At 36.6% G+C, this 21,237-nt stretch overlaps 1 long non-coding RNA gene across 2 annotated transcripts in view; it reads right to left on the bottom strand.

The window, feature by feature from the left end:
• LOC128072929 (uncharacterized) overlaps positions 1-21,237 on the bottom strand; it is a 261,184-nt gene that overhangs the window by 57,454 nt on the left and 182,493 nt on the right. For both annotated transcript variants that reach the window (XR_008202525.1, XR_008202523.1), the window contains one exon: positions 13,442-13,511. This is a non-coding gene — a long non-coding RNA (uncharacterized LOC128072929). The remainder of the gene's footprint in view (positions 1-13,441; positions 13,512-21,237) is intronic.

Here is a 21,237-nt window from a genome sequence, read left to right as displayed (position 1 = left end):
TCTTGATATATGTATATATTATATAGCTCTTAATATTTATGACAACGCAATTGTATCATTAAATGTATGTTATTATTAAATATATGATATGGATTAATTTCAAGAAGGGGCAAGCTGCATAATTACCATATTACAAAATACAATATGAAAGCATCATACTGATAAAGAAAACATTCTAATGTGATAGATGGCCTTCTGACTGTGAGATGGTGCTTTAATTTAGAGCACAGAGGACAAATCTCTAACATAAGTGTCCAGAAAAAACTTCCACGTGCACCTTTTGGAATAGTGTCAGCTTTGTCAAATAAGAAGGCTCATCTCTTGAACTTGATGATGATAAGGACATTTAGCAGAAGCACAGACAAATTGTTGAATCATTCCGAGCTCCTGCTTTTTGACAAATCACAAATCACAAGAAGGTATCAGACACATCTTATCATCTATTTAGAAATGTACATGAAAAGGCATTAAATAGAGTTACTTAAAAGGGGAAAGACACAAGGACTTTTGCTTTCAGAGTAATAAATCGGAATGCTATCCTGAATATAACTTTCCATAACTTTTTTTTTAAAGGCTTCAGTGTAAGGAAGATTACAGAAGTTTGAAAGTACATGCCATTTTGTATTTTTTCACCTATTCTCTACTTCCTGTTGTATGCATTTGAAAAGCCTTATACATGAATGTATTTTGTTTAAAGGCACGACAGGCTTACTTTAGCGCCGAGTGAATTTTGCACAGTTGTGTGAATTGCAGTTCTGGAAGCTAAGTGCTACTTTTCTTCCACATTCTGATTATAGCAATATTTTAAAGTGGATGCTATTGAATTGATGTATATGAAGTTGTGCTATATTTAGATAATAGACTTTATCTGACAAATAATATGGTTAACAGAAAGACAATAGTCTAGATAGTTCACCAGCAAACATTATGAAAGAGATTTACAATTTGCTTTTAATATTATAATTATTCACCTTACCCTTGTGATTTTTTCTTGATTAACACGCCAATGCTGTTGTACAGTTTCAAATGAACACTCATATTTACACTTACTGGATTACGTTATTCAGAAGATGTTAAGAGATTTAAGGACTTCTGGGAGTGCCCAGCCAAATATCATATAACTTCATTTTGTGTTACAAAGCTTTGTATAAAACCAAAGCTTTGAGGATATCTTATAAGAAGATCAAGGCAATGAAATATTTGTTTTATGACCACAATAAGAGTCTGTTTTGCTCTTTATATATTTAACTTATCATGTAAACTGAATTATAGCCTTAAAATTTATTTTGGCAATACATGTAGCAATATGTAATAACATTTGATAGCCCATAGCATAAATATTCACATTTTCTGTTGTGTTGTTTGTTTGTTTTTTAATGGGATTGCAAAAGTAGCTTTCATGTATAGAAGAGAGGTGCCCACTTTCTCCAGCAAAAAAAAGAATGTTGATGGAAATCTTCAAACTCTGTTTAGATGCTTGTGAATACAAAGAGTTTGGTAACAAAAATAGCTAAGTTGAGGTCTTGTTATCTCTCAACATAGATGCTGCTGTTTTAATATATTCCATAAACTTCAGATACTTTCATAGAGCTGAAAAATCTGAAGCAGATAAATTTTCATTAGGGTGATGGAAATTTATAATGACTTGATCAGTTTAGTGATATTTAGGGAATTAATGAGATATTCTGTTAATATGTATCATATGGAACTGCTATTGCACTCTGGAATGGGCTGATAGACCACAATTCTATGTCTGGAAGTGATCAGCAGCCAGTAACTTCATTCTCTCATAAAGCACTTAGTTTTAAAAGGAAAGAAGTTCTGTAACCTCAACAACTCTTTGGTGCGTGGTTTGAATCAGAAATACTGCTACTTCTAGCACCACTGCACATACTGTTCTTATTCACACAAATGTTTAGCATTCTTGATTCTAACTAGGAATTTCCCTAAATTAAGTTCTGTGGTAACAAGCTGAGGATTAATTACAGCTCATATAAGAGCTGTAGTTATCTTTGTCTTTTTGAATCAAGCTTTGGAGTGTTTTATATTTCTCATTTATATAAATAAACAGAGCAGAAGCAAAGGAAGGCCCCCACATGAGCCAAATCATCCCCCAAGATGACACCAGGCAGTAATAATATGGCTGTACTATAATCATTAAATGTTTGTTGCTTTAGACAATACTGAACTAATCGACATCATTAGATACATCAACTAAATGTGTCAATATTAAGAAGAGTTTTGGTTATCTGAGCGCCCTCACTGGTTTTAAGTTTATCATTAGCTTTGGAATTTGTGGGCTCCGAATACTTGGGAATGTGGGATAATTTTGAGATAGCTTCAATACATTTGGTATCCATACTACCCTCAATTACTACTCTTCAGACTTACTGCCCCTCTAATTCAGACTTACTGTGGGATTTTTGTTTATAAAAAAAGTAATTGAATATGCAATAGAAAAACTTATTCCCATGAGCCATCTGTTTATTAACAAATACGACATTTTGCCTATCTAAATATTTAAATTTAACTCCCATGGTTAAATATAGAAAAGCTATTAGCTGCCAAAATGTATCAAAATGGATGGAGTAAAACAATGTGAAGTTGCAACATCCTCATGTCCCTTCCCCATATCTTTCAAATTCCCATTGTTTCTTCCACTTTCCTGAATTCCTCTTCTCACATGCCCGGAGATCCTTCCCTGAGGACAAACGTAATCACTGCACTCCCATTCTTTATGTTTTCTAACTGCATACCTCTTTAATTTTCTTTGTCCTCTTATGTCTTCTTAACGTATAATAATATAACCTCAGTACACATTTACTCCCACACCTATACACCATATACATCTTGCTACTTTTGTCAATGATGAATTCAGGAGCAAAATGTTTGTATTTGAAAAAGGTAATGAAAAATTACCAGTAATTATTGATTATCACCTTCTGGTTTGGACCATATATTTCTAAAATTTATAAGCACACATTGATAAAGATACAAAAAGTAATCTTATTTATAAAAAATAACTAATACATTACAAAACCAAATAATTTTCGTGTCTCTGCTTTGAATAAAACATACAGTTTGAAAGTAACTAGGAGACTTTGATAGACAGCTCTGTAATACAAGTTCTGTATTTGGTAAATTCCTTTTACTAATGAATAAAATCATAGAAGATTTCTAAAAGTGATGTTAGTCATTGCCAACTGAAGGCTGTCAAAATTGATTTTTTAGATTCCTTTCAAACTTCGTTTTACAGTATTTCATAAATGAGATTTAATTTGCTTTGTACAGATATTGAAAATAAGACTCTGGAAAAAAATAAAAAAATGGGAAAATGTTGTCAATCCATTATTTAAAAAGCGAAGTTTAGCTATTTCCTTTATTTATTTTCTCTCTTTCTTCCTCAACCTCATTGAATTATTGTTGAAACACCTGAGTTCAAGTTCTGTCAAAAAAAAAAGATCGTCAGAAAGCTGTTTTCAGAGATTTGCATTAAATCTCTGATGAAGCATCTGAGCACAAGTCCAAATAAATAAAGGCCCAATCAATAGAAATGGAAATCAGCCTTGCAAATCATGTTGTCTAATAAGGATTGCCATTAAATTAGAGTCAAATCAAATTACACAGCAACAAACAGCCACTTCTCCTTTATGAGAACCTATATCCGCTTGAGGAGTCACATAACCATCCTCCATGTTGCACCCTTACATGGGCTGCCAGCACAGGGGCTTAGGACAAGCTGAAGAGCCATGCAGCACTGCACAGAAGCCTTGAATCACAGCCCTGAGCCACTTTGGTATATCCAGCAGCCCACACAGCTAATAAATAATGCATTCATCAGACAGACCACATGTTTACTTCCAAAGCCAAAAACCCCACCTGTCTGGGAGCCACACTCCACTCCTTTCTTACCAGCGCCAGGCTGTTTGCACTTCCCAGAAACACATTAGGAGCTCCTTACAGAAAAGAAAAGAGAAGGGAAGGAGCTGCTTACACCTTCGTGGCTGCATCAGGTGTTCAGATTGCTTTCTGTCCACATTGTTGGCCTCAATCTGAACACAGCATGACACTTTAAATTGCTTTAACTTTTTTTTATTTTACAAAATACTAATTTTTCCAGTCAGACACGGTCTCTATGTTGTTCACATCATCTTGTTTCAGGGAAGAAATTAGGGCACTATTTTCTCATAAATGAGGCTAAGAATGTATGGGGACTGCATGTTTTGACAAGAGTCTTATAATCAGAAGCATGACATAAACGCAGCAACAAGAAGTTTACGTATTTAACAATCTGCAGTGGCTGCTCATTAAGAAGCCTATGGTCAAAAAGCTGTTAAGATGTCTCTGGATCAGAGATTTCTTTTTTAATTGTTACCCACGTGCTATAAACCAACAGGCTGCAGGCTCCTAAATGCCCAAGTCATTTTGGGAAAACCATAGCAACATGTCAAAATGTTACATCAAGTATGAGATCAGTTCCTGGACTTACCAATAAAATTTACATTAGGGACCACTGGTATACTTTTACTTCAAAATGGAAATAATAAAAGAGATACCCATACATTCTTCTTGTAGCAAAAGCTGAAAAATTCAGCAGGGCAATATACTTCTTACAATATCATAATGCTTCTCAAACCCTTTATCACCACAAGAATCATGTACTTCACAAGTAACATCCTGAGTTCATGCTATCTAAAGACAAAAATAAATTTTTAACAAAACCTCACTGTGTCTGTACTAAGACTGCCAGCTGTGTTACCTCAGAGGGACTCAGGTATGCAGTTTGGTCTTCAGGTTTACGTGGGCAATAATCAATATATTCTGATTACTACTGAGAGTTTTCAGACTCTGCCTTTCTATAAATACAGTTAAGAGACATAAAGGCAATATGTGAATTTAGGTGGTTTGAGCTTAGTTCTTCACCATACACAACCTGGAAAAGGATATTTGGCAGTAGGGCTGAAGAGATTGGAAAGATATATGGTCAGATATGTAACACTGGATAAATCTCACCTGAACAGAGGTCAAAATTATTACTCATTATTTGCTCAAAAGAGCAGAACATGTTACTGAGTGTAGAGCTGAACATCTGCATTGGTTCACTGGTTCCCTGTATCCAAGTTGACAAAGATCTCCTCTCAGCTACATCTTCAGCAGCAGCCCCCAAACACAAGGATTTGGAGAAACGGCTGCTGCTTAAACCAGCTTTGCCTCTCTGAATGGTAACCTTGGTACAAGGTCTTTTGCACAAGAAGTGAATAGGGGCACTTTTGAGCAATTTGGTCACAATTTAGTTCAGCATAGCATAGATCATTCTTTAATGAAAACTCTACATCCCAGACAACCTCCTCCACGTAAAACTCTCAAGTAACACAGCTGAAAGGGAGGGTTCAAAAAACTCACAGAATAAATTCCTTTCAACTGTGTACATTCCGTCTATTTGGGCTTTCTAAAGAGGTGGTGAGACTGTAGATGGAAACACCTTCAAAAAATGGAAGACTCGTGATTTAGAACAGTCATCATGGATCATGAACCCTAGACACATAAATAGCAGAGGCATATCAAGTTGTAAGTCTTTCCTTTGGGCCCTGGTTACCATACAGGCTACCATGGACTCTGATTCCAAATCCAGACTGAACTCACACAGAGCTTGAGCAAAGTCAAACCCACGGTCTTATGCTAAACCTACGAAAGTAGTATTACTGTATAGTTTGTCTTTACAAAGTTGGAGAGGCATTAACAGAGAGGACTCATGGAGGGTTTGGTTTGAATAAGATTTACTGTCTACTGACCTTATAATCATGACACTCTTCTTTTGGGTTTCCAGTATACCTTCAATGCCCTACATTCTTTTTCATTGCCATCATGGTGGCAGAAAACAAAAAATAAAAAAAGGACCAGTGGAAGAATGTGTATATATCAAAAGTATATGAAGGCAGAACAAGAACAATGAAGGGACCTGCATTTCCCAAATAAACCATGGATAAAAGCAGATAAATAACTCTTAACCATGCAGAGAAAGTTTTAGTTGAAGGGACTCAAAACACTCAGACAATGGCAATAAATGTATTAAGTTTACTGCATACAAGAAAGAAAAACATACCCATCTTTCACTCAACCACAGAAGTACACAGTACACAAAGGCTGTTCAGACTGTTAGAAGAAAGATTATTCTGCTATGCTGTATCTGTTTCCTTTTGATGATGCTTTTGGTGCAATGGTTGGAGTGTATCAATACCAGTCTTATGCAAGACAGTCAACCATCTCAGTCAGAAAGCCTTAAATTACTGCAATGTTTAGGGGCAAGCTTTCTCTGTTTAAAAGGAGGTGCAACAAAGGTAGAAGTGAGCACTGGAATCCATGGCTACTTTTTCTGTAAAGTAAGATATCAATCACATTTGCAAGAAGAGAATTAAGAGACTGGATACAGTTCAGTCCAAAGGAAGTTCCAAACATGTTCATGTTTACCCATGTTACAGAACAAAAGAGTATGTCATGACAGAAAAGAGAGGCATCATCTTTGAGGTTTTATTCAGGTTTAATAACTGTTTCTGGAATGATTTCATCAGTGCAAGCCTTGCTCTTACTGCTTCCAGAGTTAGGAGGAGAGAAGAGGTGGAGGGAGAAAAGTAGAGTTAAAATTTGCCTGAAATTTCCATATAAATTATATAATTTGCAATAAAATACAGGTGAAATATCTAGAAGCCTTGTACAGAATTACTTTACCAAAAGATCACTCAGATGTAAACATTTTTATTATGTGAGAAAAGACAAAGCTGAAATAATTTAATTCTTCTGTGCTATGTAATGCAAAAGCATTAGCTTTTCATTCTTGTATTTAACTATGCTTTAAAAGTGATATTCACATTGCAACGGGGCCTGCCAGACGTATTTAATTTTAGTTTTATTAAAAATACCAGAAGCTGCTCTTAATAGATAAATGAATGTCATATGAAACCACATCCAAAAAATTCAAAAAATTTCAAGTGCACTTCAACTCCAACTTTATCAGTTAAACCACCTATCATAGGTCTCTTGTTGAAGAGTTTCAATGAACAAGTTTTAGAGGTTACTGAGGACTGTTGGTCATTTTTAAAGGACAGATTTGCAATGAAAACATTTTCTCAGTTTGCTTTTTTACCACGTTATTTTCCTAAAAGTATACAAAGAACTCCAACCTATCTGAAGATGAAGAAGTTAGATGAAGCACAAGACCAAATACAGAAAGTGCATCAGATATGGAAAAAAAAAATAAATAAAAAAAATCTTATAATCTTATAATGACTTCTGGTTTTCACCACATAAATCTATTGGATTTTTTATGACAGACTGAAATACACCATATCAACTATATTGACAATGCCGAATTTCTAATATTTGATTTACCTTCTCTGGTCAACTGGATTAATGGCAGCTTTATTCCCCTGAAGGGCACAAAAAAAGCTGGATCCAAAACACCCAAACTTTGTAAATGCATCCAATCCACAGTTATTAAGTCTGAAATGTCTCCTTAATTATGTTTTCTTTGGAAAATGCCTTTGGATATAGGCATTCTGGGCTGCAGACGGAAATCCAAATTCTCCCCATCTCTCCGGAGTGACTTAGTTCTTAAGACAAACAGGATTTGGCATTAAAGTGGGTTTTTACCAGGCTGCAAGTTTCTGTGTTCGGAACGGGGTTTAGGCCTTGGATCACACTTAATCTTTACAACGGAAATTGTGGCCACAAAAGTCTGCTGGATTGGTCAGTGCATCTGCAGTAATTAGGACAGTTGATCTGTAGGACCAAATGTATGCAGTGCTGAACACCTGTGTCTCCCAAAGAAACTAATGGGAGTTGTGCTTGGATCTCAGGATTTGTCCTCAGATTTCCTAGTGGGTATTTCTTCTACACGTGAGGACAGCAATGTTACAGCTTATTTACAGGAGCAAACACTGCTAGAAACGCCCTACATTTGGAGCACGTTCATGTTTACCCATGTTACAGAGCACACTTATTTCCCGCAGAAGCAACATAGCAATACAATGCTGAATGCTACAAAACTGACTAATATTCAAACAGTGCGTTAAAAGTAAAAAATGCCTGACTTTGTCTAAAACAGACAATATGTTTTATGGCTTTAAAATAAAATCACAGAAGACCTAACTCCATCCAGCTGTTCTTAATAGACGTTTTTTTACCCTTTGTTTTTCATTCTCCACCTTAATCTGCTTCAGAATTACCTCACAGTCCATTCATTTTTGCTCGTAACTTGATAACTCTTACCAAAACAATCTATTGCACATTACAGAGTAAAAAAAAAAAAAAAAAAGAAAGAAAAAAGAAACTAAGTTAAAAAACAGAGAAGGGAAATTTTAAAATGTATATTTAAAATGTAAAATTAAAATGTTTAAAGCTAGCGTTGCTGCTATGAGAATTTGCATTGCTACCTGTAACTGTGCCTGATAGAATTACAAATTTACCGTGCATTTGACAGATGAAACAGTCCCACATTTTCTGCATCAGTCATTTCTATTTGGTTCAGCTCAGAATAAAAAATCTCTCATATTTTGCTACTAATTGAAGAATTAATATAAAAAAGATTGAACACTTGTTGCTCTGTTGGCAGAAAACAGCAATTACGATTACAGTGGACTTACACTATACAAGAATTTTTTAAAATAGAAGGGGAAGAATACATGCTGGTGACCAGGGTCTTTTTGAATCCACAGAGGATATTGCAGCTTTTATTCAGGTTGTGAGTGATCCCTGTTAAGCATCCTTGGTTCATGAAGGTCTACTCACTATATCCCTATTTAGTCGCTGCCTCATTAAGCATTTTCTAGTAGCTTGGAGTATCTCTGCTTCACTCAACACTCTTTCTCTTTCCCTTACACAACAAGACAGGCTTAAAATCCACTGTACATCCCTTTAACTGTCACACAGATCCCCTTTATCAATTTCCTATTACAAACATTAATCACTGAAAATAACTACTATTAAAAAGAGACTAAATCCATTTTCATTTCCTCCTTTTGTTATGTGTTATCTGGGAGAGTGGTTAGGCAAGCCTTACAGTGGAGTAGAAAAAGTCAAACATAGAACCTGTATGTAACTGATTTTTTGAACAGAACTGAAAAGAGAGCAATAAGCACAATATGAGCAAGCATTGAATCCACTTAAAACAAGAATCCTTAACTTTTCTTCTGCAGGAAAAAAATGAATGCTGACAATATCAAACATTTTGTTCTGGTTGCATGCAATAAAAGTAAAGCAACAAATGCCGTGCTACAAAAAACCCTTTAGAAAGAACTATTTGCTGTTAAGTTAGGAACTGTAGGATCACAGCCCAGGATGCTGTGCAGGACAGCCATGTTTCACTCTCTCCTTGGCCCACAGAGATCTGATGTACCTACATCCCTCATCAACATCACTCCCTCAGCCACAGCACCACGGAGGCATGGCTCAACTCCTCTGCCTATTATCAGCAGATCTTAAATCATTTATAGGCAAAATTATTGCTATTATCATTGCCAATAAAAAATGATGAAGATTTTCTCTTTTTATAGAGGACAGAATAAGTTTTTCACAGAGTGCCACTGGCTGGTCCAGGTGCTCTTTGTGGTGCTAATGCCTTCTATCACATTGATGGGATTGAACTCGTCTTTAAGGCCTCATGTGAAGAATCATGGCTGATAAGCCAGCATCATCAATGTCCCTTTCATTTCATACCTGCTCCTAGGAATGCCAGAACTGTGAAAAGATTCACTATCCTTTCTTTGATAAGCACTTGCTTATGAGATGTATAAATCTAGTGCTTTTTTTCCTTTTTTCCACAAGATAAAGAAGACTGAAAAAAACACAAAACGGGAATGTACAACTGTACAACTTAAAACATAAACAACAGCAGAACTCCATAAGCACACCTTCATCTTCAGTTCTGACTGGGATAAAATAGCTGTTTTGATAGTGCATTCTGGCCCCATGTCTTTAAAAATGGTGTGCCACAACTGGGTAGCATAGGGACATTGTGCTGCCTTGAAGAGGTACCCAGCACTTCGGATTAGCTCGCATAGGACACATGACTTCTCAAAGTCCTGCCAGCTAACAAAGATGTGTTAGAATTTCAGTAGGGGCCAGAAATAACAGGAGCATCATGAGTCAGGACTCAGATAGGCTGATAAGCTGGGTCAGGACACAGATGCTGAGACTTCAGCATGAGATCAGACTGAGAGGCGTATGAATCAGGAAGCAGTGAAAACATAGGCGGCATGGCAGTGTCTTTGTAACACTGAGTTGCGTGTGTACAAAGAAAACAAATCATAAACCCAAAGAAGATGAAGACCAACTTGTGATACTGCCCCTTGCTATCCAATCAGCAGCATGCAGTATTTTTGGAAAGTGTTATAAGGACATAAATATTTGTACTTTTCCCTTTAAAAATAATGTGCATCTGAACATTAAAAAAATTGATCAACTTTGCAAGATAACCTATTTCTATGGAGAAAGGATAAAGCATTAAATACTTGATATTATTTATGAATTTATAAATCAAAATAAAATTTTAAGGTTTTCTGTTAATGAAATTAAAATGATCATCAGTCTTTCCTAAGTGTCTATAGTAAATAGTCACAGTCCATTAAGACAACATGTTAGAATTGTTCATAACAGGATGCAAATGAAATAATCAAGTAATCAGGACTATTTCAACATCAATAAAGCCTCAGAGTGATTATTTTGTACAGCCATGACACAATACCTTTTTGCATACTTTCCCTGATCAGATTAAAGTGATGATGAATTCCTCGATGGCTCAAGTGTGCTCCAAGGAAAGCTAGAAGGTTGTACAGTTAACTCCCAGGGTGTAACTCTAAACCATACAACCTACTACCTCAACCCGGATGCACACAGCTTCCGACGGTGACCATAAAGTCTTCTTCACTTCTTCAGCCTTTCTTTGAAATGTGACAGCAGCCACAGGCCTATATATTTCCCATGGGGGTAGGCTTTCAGCTGTTGAAATAGTCTGCAGTTATTCCCCATTTTTTCAGATGACAAGGTATATTCTTAGACAGATTTTTCAACTAGGTAGAGATTATTTTCTATCATGTTTATAGGCATATAAACATATAATGTATGTATAATGTTTGTTTCTATGTGTGTATTTATATGTACTTATTTGATAGGAATGATGTAACTATTTTTTGAAAGAAACAACTATTTGGTCTTATTTTACAATAAAATTCAAATGTAAATGTAAATATATTTTTTTCTAGCGTAATCCCCTGTAATGTTGTATTTATTAAAAACGGCAAATAGTACACCCTACTCTTCCTCACTGAAAACATTACAATTCTCTCACATCTCTCTTTAAATTTTAATAAGATATTAAGCCAAAGGTACTTGAAGCTACAGATGACAGAACAAGTCACTTAAATTAATTTGAAGAAGAGGCAATAGACAAGAGAAGCATTCCAAAAACAATATATAGTTTTGTTTGAAATGCTCACTTGGGTCTGTTGTCAAATTCCACTGAAGTGCATGCTACATAAACTTTTGCCAGATCACCATACTGACACAGACCCATAGAAGCGAGCTTGTGCAGTGTGTTTCAACACAAGATCGGATCTACGGGTTTATGCCAATTGGCATCACTGATTAGCATTTTCCTTTTAAAGTTAGACACAGAAGACAAACAAACATAGAAAGCAACTGTGAGGACAAGTATTTGAGGGTAAAAATATTGCAGTCGTAAAGAAGGCTACTTAAAACTGCATAAATGGTGGATGCACCACTGTTTTGACTTTGGCTGGAATTAATATCCTATTGAGCACACTTCGTGTTACCCATGAACTCTCAAATCCCAACAACTGGAATTGAATCATACTACAGCACACAGCCCACAAGTCCAGAATCCAAAATTGTGTGTGGCATAATAGTGAACAATAAGGGTTTGTATTTTGTGCCTGAGCCCACATTTTGTTTTGCAACTTAAAATAAACATCACCCCACTAAATCGGAAATGCAATGAGGCACACTGGATTGCAGCTCTCATACAACGTTAAAAAGACTGCTTAGTTATTTCTTCATTCTACAGGGTATCTAAGTACTGATTGACTACAGCTTGTTGATTAAACAATGCCTATTAATCAAAGCAAAGAAGTTAATGTGTATATTTTATTCACTATCTTCCCATCAATGCTGTTCTCTAATAATAAGATTGCAGTCGAAGTAGAAAAGCAATCTTGCAAAACTTCAGGGTTAACTCCTACAACAAATGCTTTCTTCTTGTGACCAGTAAGAAGTGAAATATAAATTATCAGTCCCTAAATGTAGGATGTCCTACTGAAAAAGATCAGTAACAATCAGTAACGTAAAAAGGTGAGATACAGATGTGGCATTATAACTTACATATTTTAAAGGAAAGCATTTATAAGCACTGCATCAGAAAGCATAATATCTGACAGCAGGCATAAGAAGCTGATATAAATTTAAAAACAGGTACAATAGAACAGTCGCTTCTGATTTTAACAGCTTACAGAAATCTGTATCTGAATAAGTTTTTGATGCCTGACTTCCACTGTTTTCCACTGAAGGCCTAATTCTGTCATCATTTGTCGGGTAAAACTCCTTTTAAGAGAGCGAGCGCTGCCAATAACAAAGTTTTTGAATCAGGCCAATGCTTCACTTTCTTGCAAACTGTAACATGTATTTCTGCTTCAGTAATGACAGCTGAACATTACTAAATGGCCCTTTTATTTTTTAATTTAGTTGATTTAATGCTACATTTTCCAGTATGCTCTTGTGCATTTTAAAAATAGTGTCAACTCCTTTTTATTCTAGAGCAGTATGTTTTAAACCTGCTTTCACATCATACACAACGCTTCAGCATTCAAAAGGAAAGACGTTTTTGTAATTATTTTCTGCTGATGCTTGAGAGAATAAGTAAGGCAAACCTCAAAGTAAAACATTTCTCCTAGTATCAGAAATAAGTATGTAGACTGCATATTTAATTTACTGAATGATTCTAGTAAGTGCTATAAAATGGCTTCTCTATTTTTCTTTTTTCTTATTTGTAAATAGAAGAGGCATTCCACATTTCACAAGCACTTGATCTAGTATACTCATTTACTAGTAAATGTACTTGTTCAATAAATATACTAGTAATATAAATATAGCAGTACATGTATTTGTGAAGCATATTTACTAGGCATAACAAGAGAATAACTTGTATTTTGATCTTTCAATCTATTCCAAAGCTTCATGGAAACAATAACTATAAGGGCTACCCAAACTGCAATAATCCCAACAGAAAGTAATCACGGCAAAGGTTTTATATGTATCTATAAAATGATATTTGTAGGAAGGAAAGGAAGGAAATTCTATTAAAGCTAATCTGCTTCATGTTATTGTCATGAACTTTAATTTATAACAGGAAAATTATTTAAGATCACTGTATTACCTTTGCTGGATTCTGCTCTGGTACAATTAACTTCTTCAGTTTCCTTTTTCTTGTGAAATGTTTTCTTTCACTAAAATGAATGAGAGAGAAAGATTTTGAAATAACTGTTCTGTGGAAAGTGTTTCCAGAACAACAGGAAGCCTACAAAAAAATTAGAAATTATGCCTTTAATACATAAAACTGACACACTGCTGACGCCCCTCTCAGGGCCATGGGAAGACATGCTGTCAACACATACACTTAGACAAACGGACGATTTCATTTAGCATTTCCTAATCCTATTACACCTCACAAATATTTTATCTTTAAGAGGAATACCAGAAGAGAGGAATGCTTCACAAAAATGAAGAGTTTTTATCAAATGGTGAATACAACAAGATAGTTTGGTACGGAACTGCACACAAAGGCTATGGCTTAAATCATGAAATCTTGCAAAACTTAAGGGAATAAATACTATCAATATCATGAACTATAGAAATTTTTAAAAGTTCTTTTAAGCAAATGAAAGCATAGGCTTCTCAACAGATATAGACAGTAATGACACAGAATTAATCCAAAAAACACGACTCGGGAGGAAAGTATCACCATAAATATAAGGAACGCTTTCTTGTACAAAATGGGTGAATGGAGGTATATGTGTCATATACATAAGATCTCCATCCACAGTTTCCCAGAATTCATTGCAGAACAACAAAAATATAAGGTAGCAAAATTAGCATCAGATCTTTGGACTTATTATCTAAGCACTAATGCATAAAAAGCAAAGTATTAAAAAGCAATTCTATTTTGTGAAGCCACAATATATTTGAAGCCTTTTCATTAGACAAGCATCTATCACGAACATATTGATAAATACGTCAGAGTTTCTGATGAAAAAGACATTGCAAGTTTCAAAGTAATTTCTAGCTGAAGATTTCTGTATTTTAAATATAAATTTAAAAGACCAGGAAAATAAAGAAAGAAAGAATCCCAAACAGATAAAAGACTGATTTGACTGAGTATTTTAAAATACGTCAGTCAAGCTGAATTTTGCTACAGACTGCTCTAACTGCCAAGTAATATGTTACAAAAGACAGACAAATGTTGTAACAAACAGGGTCTACTGCTAAAGCGTCATATGCTCCAAACTTGCTTTAACTTCACATGCAGTTATCACAAACACTCTGAATGGATATCTTAAATACTGTTTTCAGCTATTCCTGGACAAATGCCGCTTTACCGAACATCTTAAAATAGTCACTGTTACTAGCTGCAAGCCAGTCTTACTTCATGAACGTCCCAATAATGTGCCTTTTATTCCAGGGCTTATTACAGTGATTTCTTTGTAGTGGATTTATATACAAAATGGTAAGGAACTCATATACAAATTAACTCAAACATAAATTTAATATACTCGATACAAGAGCGAGCCTTTCCTACCGGTTAGCAAAATTTTTTCTTCCTCTCTTTAGAAACCGAAAGCATGAGTCACACTATAAAAAAAGAATTTACTTTCCTTAGCAACCAGATCGAAATACCCACAACTTTCGTAGCAAGAACCACAGCTTATACTGAATAAATGTAACATTACAATCTTTGCTTAACTCCAGTGCTTAGCTATGATAAAATGTGCCTAAGCGCTTATTTCCACAGAACCTCAATTTTTGTTTACTTTCTATTTTTAGCAGCATTAGCTTAAACACAGCCCCAAAAAGTTAGTTTTAAAAAAGTGTGAATGGCTATGTTAAAATTAATATACAAGGACTCAGTTTCAAAACAACGTTTAAAATGGAACAAAAAAAAAGAAAAAAAAGGAAAAGAAGCTATACCTGATATGAAAGGTACGTTTTCACCCAGTGCCAAATTTTGCTATATTAGCAATAGCAAAACAAACAAACAAAAAAATTGCCTTCTTTCTCTTTTGTTTTTACTGAAAGAATCAATCTCCTGGGCTCATTTTGCTACACTGCTTTAAGAAGCTCTAACACATCCTGATGTCTCTGCAGTGAAACATGCCAGGTTTTTTTTTGGAAGCAGGAGAGCCACTTTTTTTTTTCTGCACTCTTGTATGTAGGACAAACTCAGATTTGTTTCTTCTTCTGAGGGCTCCTGTTATTTCTCGGAAGAAGACCAGGATGCCTGTCTTCTCTCTCGCTCTTCTCGGAATTCCAGGCACAAAGCACTGCGCAAAAGCTGCACCAATCCTTGCCGCCACCGCCTGCACAGTGCGAGAGGTGGGGAGAGACCAGAAAATTCACCTCGCCCCTGTGCCGGTTTTATAAATGGGGATTGCACAAATCTGCCGAAGCAAAGGGGTGAAAAGGCAGGGTGCCAGTTTGCTACACTATGCTGCAATGAGCTCATGTTCAATGCTGTCGCCCCATTTGCCCAGTTCAAACGCCTGTTCATTAAACACGGGGAGGAAAAAAAAAAAAAAAAAGGAAAAAAAAAAACAAATCACTTTTATCCTTCAGACACTCAGGAGGGCTGTTCTGAACTACAGATCAGCAATAAAAAAATACAACATGTAGTTTAAAAATGCAGTTATGAAGTCTAAATATTCTGCTTATATTTTCTTTCTTTCTTTCTTTCTTTCTTTTTTCTATTTGGAGATAAGAAGCAGAATTTATCAGGCGTGAAAGGGACAGCCTCCTGGTGGTGTGCCAAAAAAGCCAGAATAAAGGCAAAGTTGTGCTTCAAAGCTCAATCGCTTGCTGAGTCTGGCTAAAGTCAAGTATTAAGATCCACCATTTTCTGAGCCATGTAAGAAATGAGGAAAAAAGTCAGAACGAGTGCTGCTCTCCAAGTCTCCGTTGGCACCATCACAAAATCTCAGCCGTAAGGTCACATGATGCTCTGCCAAATGTGGAGTGCATTCCCATAAACCATTCTGCTGATACTGCGAAGGCAGCTATTGTCTAGTTTAGACCCAAAGTTCAGCCCACTCTTCATTGAATTAGATGAAAAACGCATCACCTTTGGGGGTTGGGAGCCATGGAAACGTCTACCTGGCAGGCTGCCCACTTTTGCTGCCCATCAACCAGAGATGGGATTGTGCTGCCTAATGTAATGATGACTAGGAATGTGAAGAGTCGTCCAAAGTGAATCTGATTCTCGCAAAGCCTGCTTCATTTGCACAGCAAACTCTGGCTTCTTGTCGTTAAAAAGGGGAGGGAAAGGAAAATAAAAAAAGGCTTTACACTAAATGTAGCAATTAAAGGTCTAGTAAACATGCCTCGTCTGCAACTTTCCTTCATAACATGATGAAATGGTTCCCGAACTAAAGGACTTGGTGCAATGCAAGTTTTTGTGATTTAAAGCAGCTTGTGCTTTTCCTGAGTTACTGTGGCGTCCCCAGGATGTTTTTTTTCTGCTTAAGAAAAACACATAAGAGAGCTCCCATTTCTTCTCTTCTTTTTTACCTCCCTTTATTACCTCCTGATTTTATCTAGCACAAATTATACACGTGTGCAGCAATACCCACTAGTAACGATGGGGAAGCAATATTGCTGCAATCCTTCTGAAAGCAGTCTCCTGAGAAAGCTGGTCATGTCTCCAGCAGCACAGACCCTTTCATCTGAGCCCTCTTGTCACCCGTGAGTAGGACAGCTGTTCCACAAGTTTGCAAACCAGCATGTCCAGACCATTCAGCACCCTCCCATCTTCAAAATGCATTTAATCTCGTTTTCTTGAAAAGATGCAATCAGACGAGAATGCAAAGAAGACACAAGTTATTTAAAATAGATTAAGACTACTACTAATTCTTAGTAACAGACTTGGAATTTCAGACTTGAAATTTCAATTTTGCCCATCTATTGTTCCAGTATAAAATGTCACACAAAATGTCAATTCCAAATGAAAACACCATGCAAAATATTGAGCAATAAATACACACACTGCCAGCACGTAAAAAGTTACGTAGGAGAATTTATCTTGGGGCTGTGCTGTGAACAAATGAAAAAGGTCCACTCGGTGCTTCTACATCACAAAGTTTCAAAGCTACTGCAAAAGAGATGTTAAAAATGAGGTAATTTCTATGGTCCCCACACTAATAAACATGGAGCCATGGGAGAAGCTGCTCTGCATTAGCATCTGCAGGCAGTCGCACAAGCGCTGCTGTGAGGAGGAGGTTGCATGCTAAAGACTTTATGACCAGAAATTAAGGAATGGCAAAAACAAAATGGAAGACAACAGGCTGGAAACTGCAGCAGAAGGATAGGAAAAACCATTCCAAGGATACCATAGGCAGTAGTCACTAGCTCTGCTCCCTTTCTGCTTTTCAGTGCTTCTTTCTGATTTCATTGTATTACCTGGAGCAAATCAAAGGACAGACATATGAGATAGGGTGCCTTGAAGTGGAGGAAAATGACTCTTGCAGGCTCTTACAGTTCCACACAGATTGCCCACACCTCTGTCTGGGTGGCTTTTTGTGGAAAGCAGGCATGGCAGGGAGGAGGAGGGCATGCAGTGCAGTCTCTGGATGGAGAAGGGCAAGGTGGACTGGGTGGAAGTGTTAGGGAACAAAGGGAGGAAAGCAGCCTACTTCTCCTGCCAGATCAGTGCTCCTGAGAAGGCTTCCTCCACCTGATGGTTTTCTTACTGATTTATTTGAGTCAACAAACCAAACAAGATTTTTTTTCTTCTAGCAGGGCACAGGGGAATAAAGCTCATCTTGCTCCATATCACATTTTATTATTGTTCATAAAATTGTTTAGACCAAAATAATTAATTGTCTTCAAACAGGCCTCAGAAGTTGCACTCAAAAATGTGTAACCTCCAAACCTGCTTGGCCTTAAACCAAGGTGACAGGAAGGGTTCCTTTAGAACTGAGTAGAAATCTCCAACTGAACCAGAATGAATACATAATCTATTCAAATTTATCCCTATCATTATCAGTGATGGTATTTAAAAGAACAAGGAAACAGCTCATATTTCAGATTTCTGAAGGATGCTTGCCACTCTTACCACCAGAAATAATGCTCAGCAGTGTTTGAGGGGTGACAGGCATGGAAATCTGCAGTCACTGCAGTGTGGAAAAACACTTCAACATGTAGCTTGCGCTCCACAATGGAGCACTCCCGTCTAAAAAGCAAGTATTCCAAAACAGGATGTTAAAATGCTGTTAAAAAAATCACTTGCATATGTGCAAATTATAGATGTGGATGGATCACAGAGTGCTTTGCCTGTGAACTAATGCAAGGATGACACAAAGGGAAGCAAACAGACATATTTGCCAGAGCAGTCTGCCTTGTTCTGAAGTTGGAGTAGGACAGAGCAGAGCGACTGGTTTTTCCCCAGCAGGCAGGAAAAGAATGGCAAAGAGAAAGGAACACCTTGAGGGTTTTTGTATGTGTACTGAGCTGCCATGGGACAACTGGCATCCCAGCCATCCCAGCTTAATATGCAGATGTATGGAAAGGACAAAAACAGTCTTCTCTGGGCAATGGAATCCCATGGGAGATGAGAAAAAAAGGGGAGTGGAGATCAGGAAAAACAGGGCGGCACTCTCAGAGAGAATCACAGAAATACAGAATTATAAAAGTTGGAAAAGACCACTAAGATCACTTAGCCCAGCTGTCAGCTCATCACTACCATGCCCACTAACCACAACTCTCAGTGCCACATCTACCCTTTTCTTGAACAGCTCCGGGGACAGTAGCTCGACCACCTCCCTGGGCAATCTGTTTCAGTGCCTCACTACTCTTTCTGAGAATATTTTTTTTCTAATATTCCAACTGGAACAAGTGAAGTAGGCAATGCTTACTCTTTCATGAGTTCATCCTTAAACACACAAAAAAATTAAGTGTACTGCTGTTATTACTACAAGTTGAGAACACACAAAAGTGAAGAGGAAATGAAAGTAATGGATATATTACACATTTCTTCTTAACTTTAATGTACTGTATTGCATGCTATAACAATTCACATTAGAAAGGCCTTGGTTTACAAAAAGCACTTCCAAAGGCCCTAGTATATAAAAATTATTTTCAAAATGCATGCAAATAAAAATTTATCATCTGCTTGCTACTTTCATGTTATGTTCAAATGGCATTTTGCCTTCCCATTTTTTCTGCCTTAAGGTTAACATGACCAAATTAAGAGATTAAAGCAAGATGCTCCACAGTAAGAGCCAAAGATGTCAGTCATCATAAATTTAACTATAATTTTCCTGTTCCTGAAATTCTTGCATTTAAGCTCTTTTTCCTCTAAACTTATCACAGTGTTATTTGTAATCTATTTATTTATAAATTTATAAATTGTACGTTTTGTCACTTTGGCTCTACATCAGGACACCTGAACTTAACAAACTTCTTTCTGTTTTGCTGCTGGAAAAGAAAATATTTTAAAACTGATAGCAACAGAAACTGAATAATGCACAGCAAACATTCTTGTCCACAGTGGAAAAAACCTTCTTCACAGATTTCTTGAGAAGGTCAGTTATTCCCTTAAAAGTGCAGATATTCATAAAGAACAAAAAATGCAAATATAATGAATTGAAACACCTACAAAAAATTCAAACGAGCCTTTTTACAATAAGTATTTTGCAGTACCATTGCAAACAGGAGCACGCTTTCTGTGGATCAAGATGAAGTGCTGCTGTGGTAGAATAAGCAACATGGCTACATTGCTGGAGTAAGGCTGGCACTGAGACAAGATCACATTGAGGCCAAAGCGAAAATCAGACTGTTCCCCATTTTTCACTCTTGGAGGTGATCATTCAGGCACAGAGAGGTGTAGCATTTTCTCCACAAGCAACAAGACAGTACCTCAGGCAGATAAAAAGGCTATGGCAGTATAATCTACCAAGCCAAATAAATACGTGATGATAGGAAGAGCTTTGCTGTACACATTTCCTTCAACATGTTTCATCCTCCATTTATTTCACCAGTTACTCTACAATCATTAGAAATGCGCAGATCAAAAGGTACCTCATTTAATTCCCTCATATGCACCAAGTGTCAGACATTCAAAAACTCTTTTTATGTGCTCTTTACGGGTCTAAGTGCAAATATGGCTCAGTATTATCAACATTAATGGGATCTGAAGCACCTATACTTCCTAAATTTAAAAATTTGTTGCCTATCACTCTTCTAAATGCATGACCAGCATGGCAGTTAGATGTTTGGGTTTTTTCTGCAGTTCTAGAGACAAAGATACCAAAGACTTATTTTCACAAATCACTTATCGTTAATACAAGATGAAATATTTGACATTGCTCAGTCTCAACTACACTGCATTGAATCTTAAGTGCTACACTGAAATAGATGATCTCTGTATATGATCTACACAGTTTGCACCACCTTGACCACTACCTCTAAAAACTAAAATATGAAAATACCTTTATCTAGTTCTTGGAAAACATCACTAAAGGAGGAGGAATGCAAACAAAGGAAACTAGGTGGCCAGGAGCATAGACAACGAGTAATTCTTCACATCACTTCAACTTCTGATTAATAAATCTTTGTGTTGATTTCTTCCACTACTACCTCTTCAAGACAAACACAAGCACAGGCAGAATTCAAGGCAGAGAAGTTTTACTAATTTCTGATTTAGCAGCAGACTGAGTGCCTAGACCCATCCACATGAAAAACCTACCTGTACACCTCCTTCGAAAACTGCTGCAGCGCTAAGCTCAGTTGCATGCCAAATTACTGGGGAACATTTTCACAACAGCAAACCCATTACAAACTCCAGACTTCATGGATGTGGCAGCACATGGACTTAACTCAGATGAAAGCACAGATGATTTCTTGTTCTAAACTGTGCAACGGGCTGCATAGCAAGAGTTCTTCAGGACCACTTGTTTTTCTATAACT

This window comes from Tympanuchus pallidicinctus, unplaced genomic scaffold, assembly GCF_026119805.1.
Source record: "Tympanuchus pallidicinctus isolate F22 unplaced genomic scaffold, pur_lepc_1.0 scaffold10, whole genome shotgun sequence".
In the NCBI taxonomy this organism is placed as follows: Eukaryota; Metazoa; Chordata; class Aves; order Galliformes; family Phasianidae; genus Tympanuchus; species Tympanuchus pallidicinctus.
The sequence above is the reverse complement of the archived record's forward strand: the minus strand, read 5'-3'. Positions and strand labels throughout refer to the sequence as shown.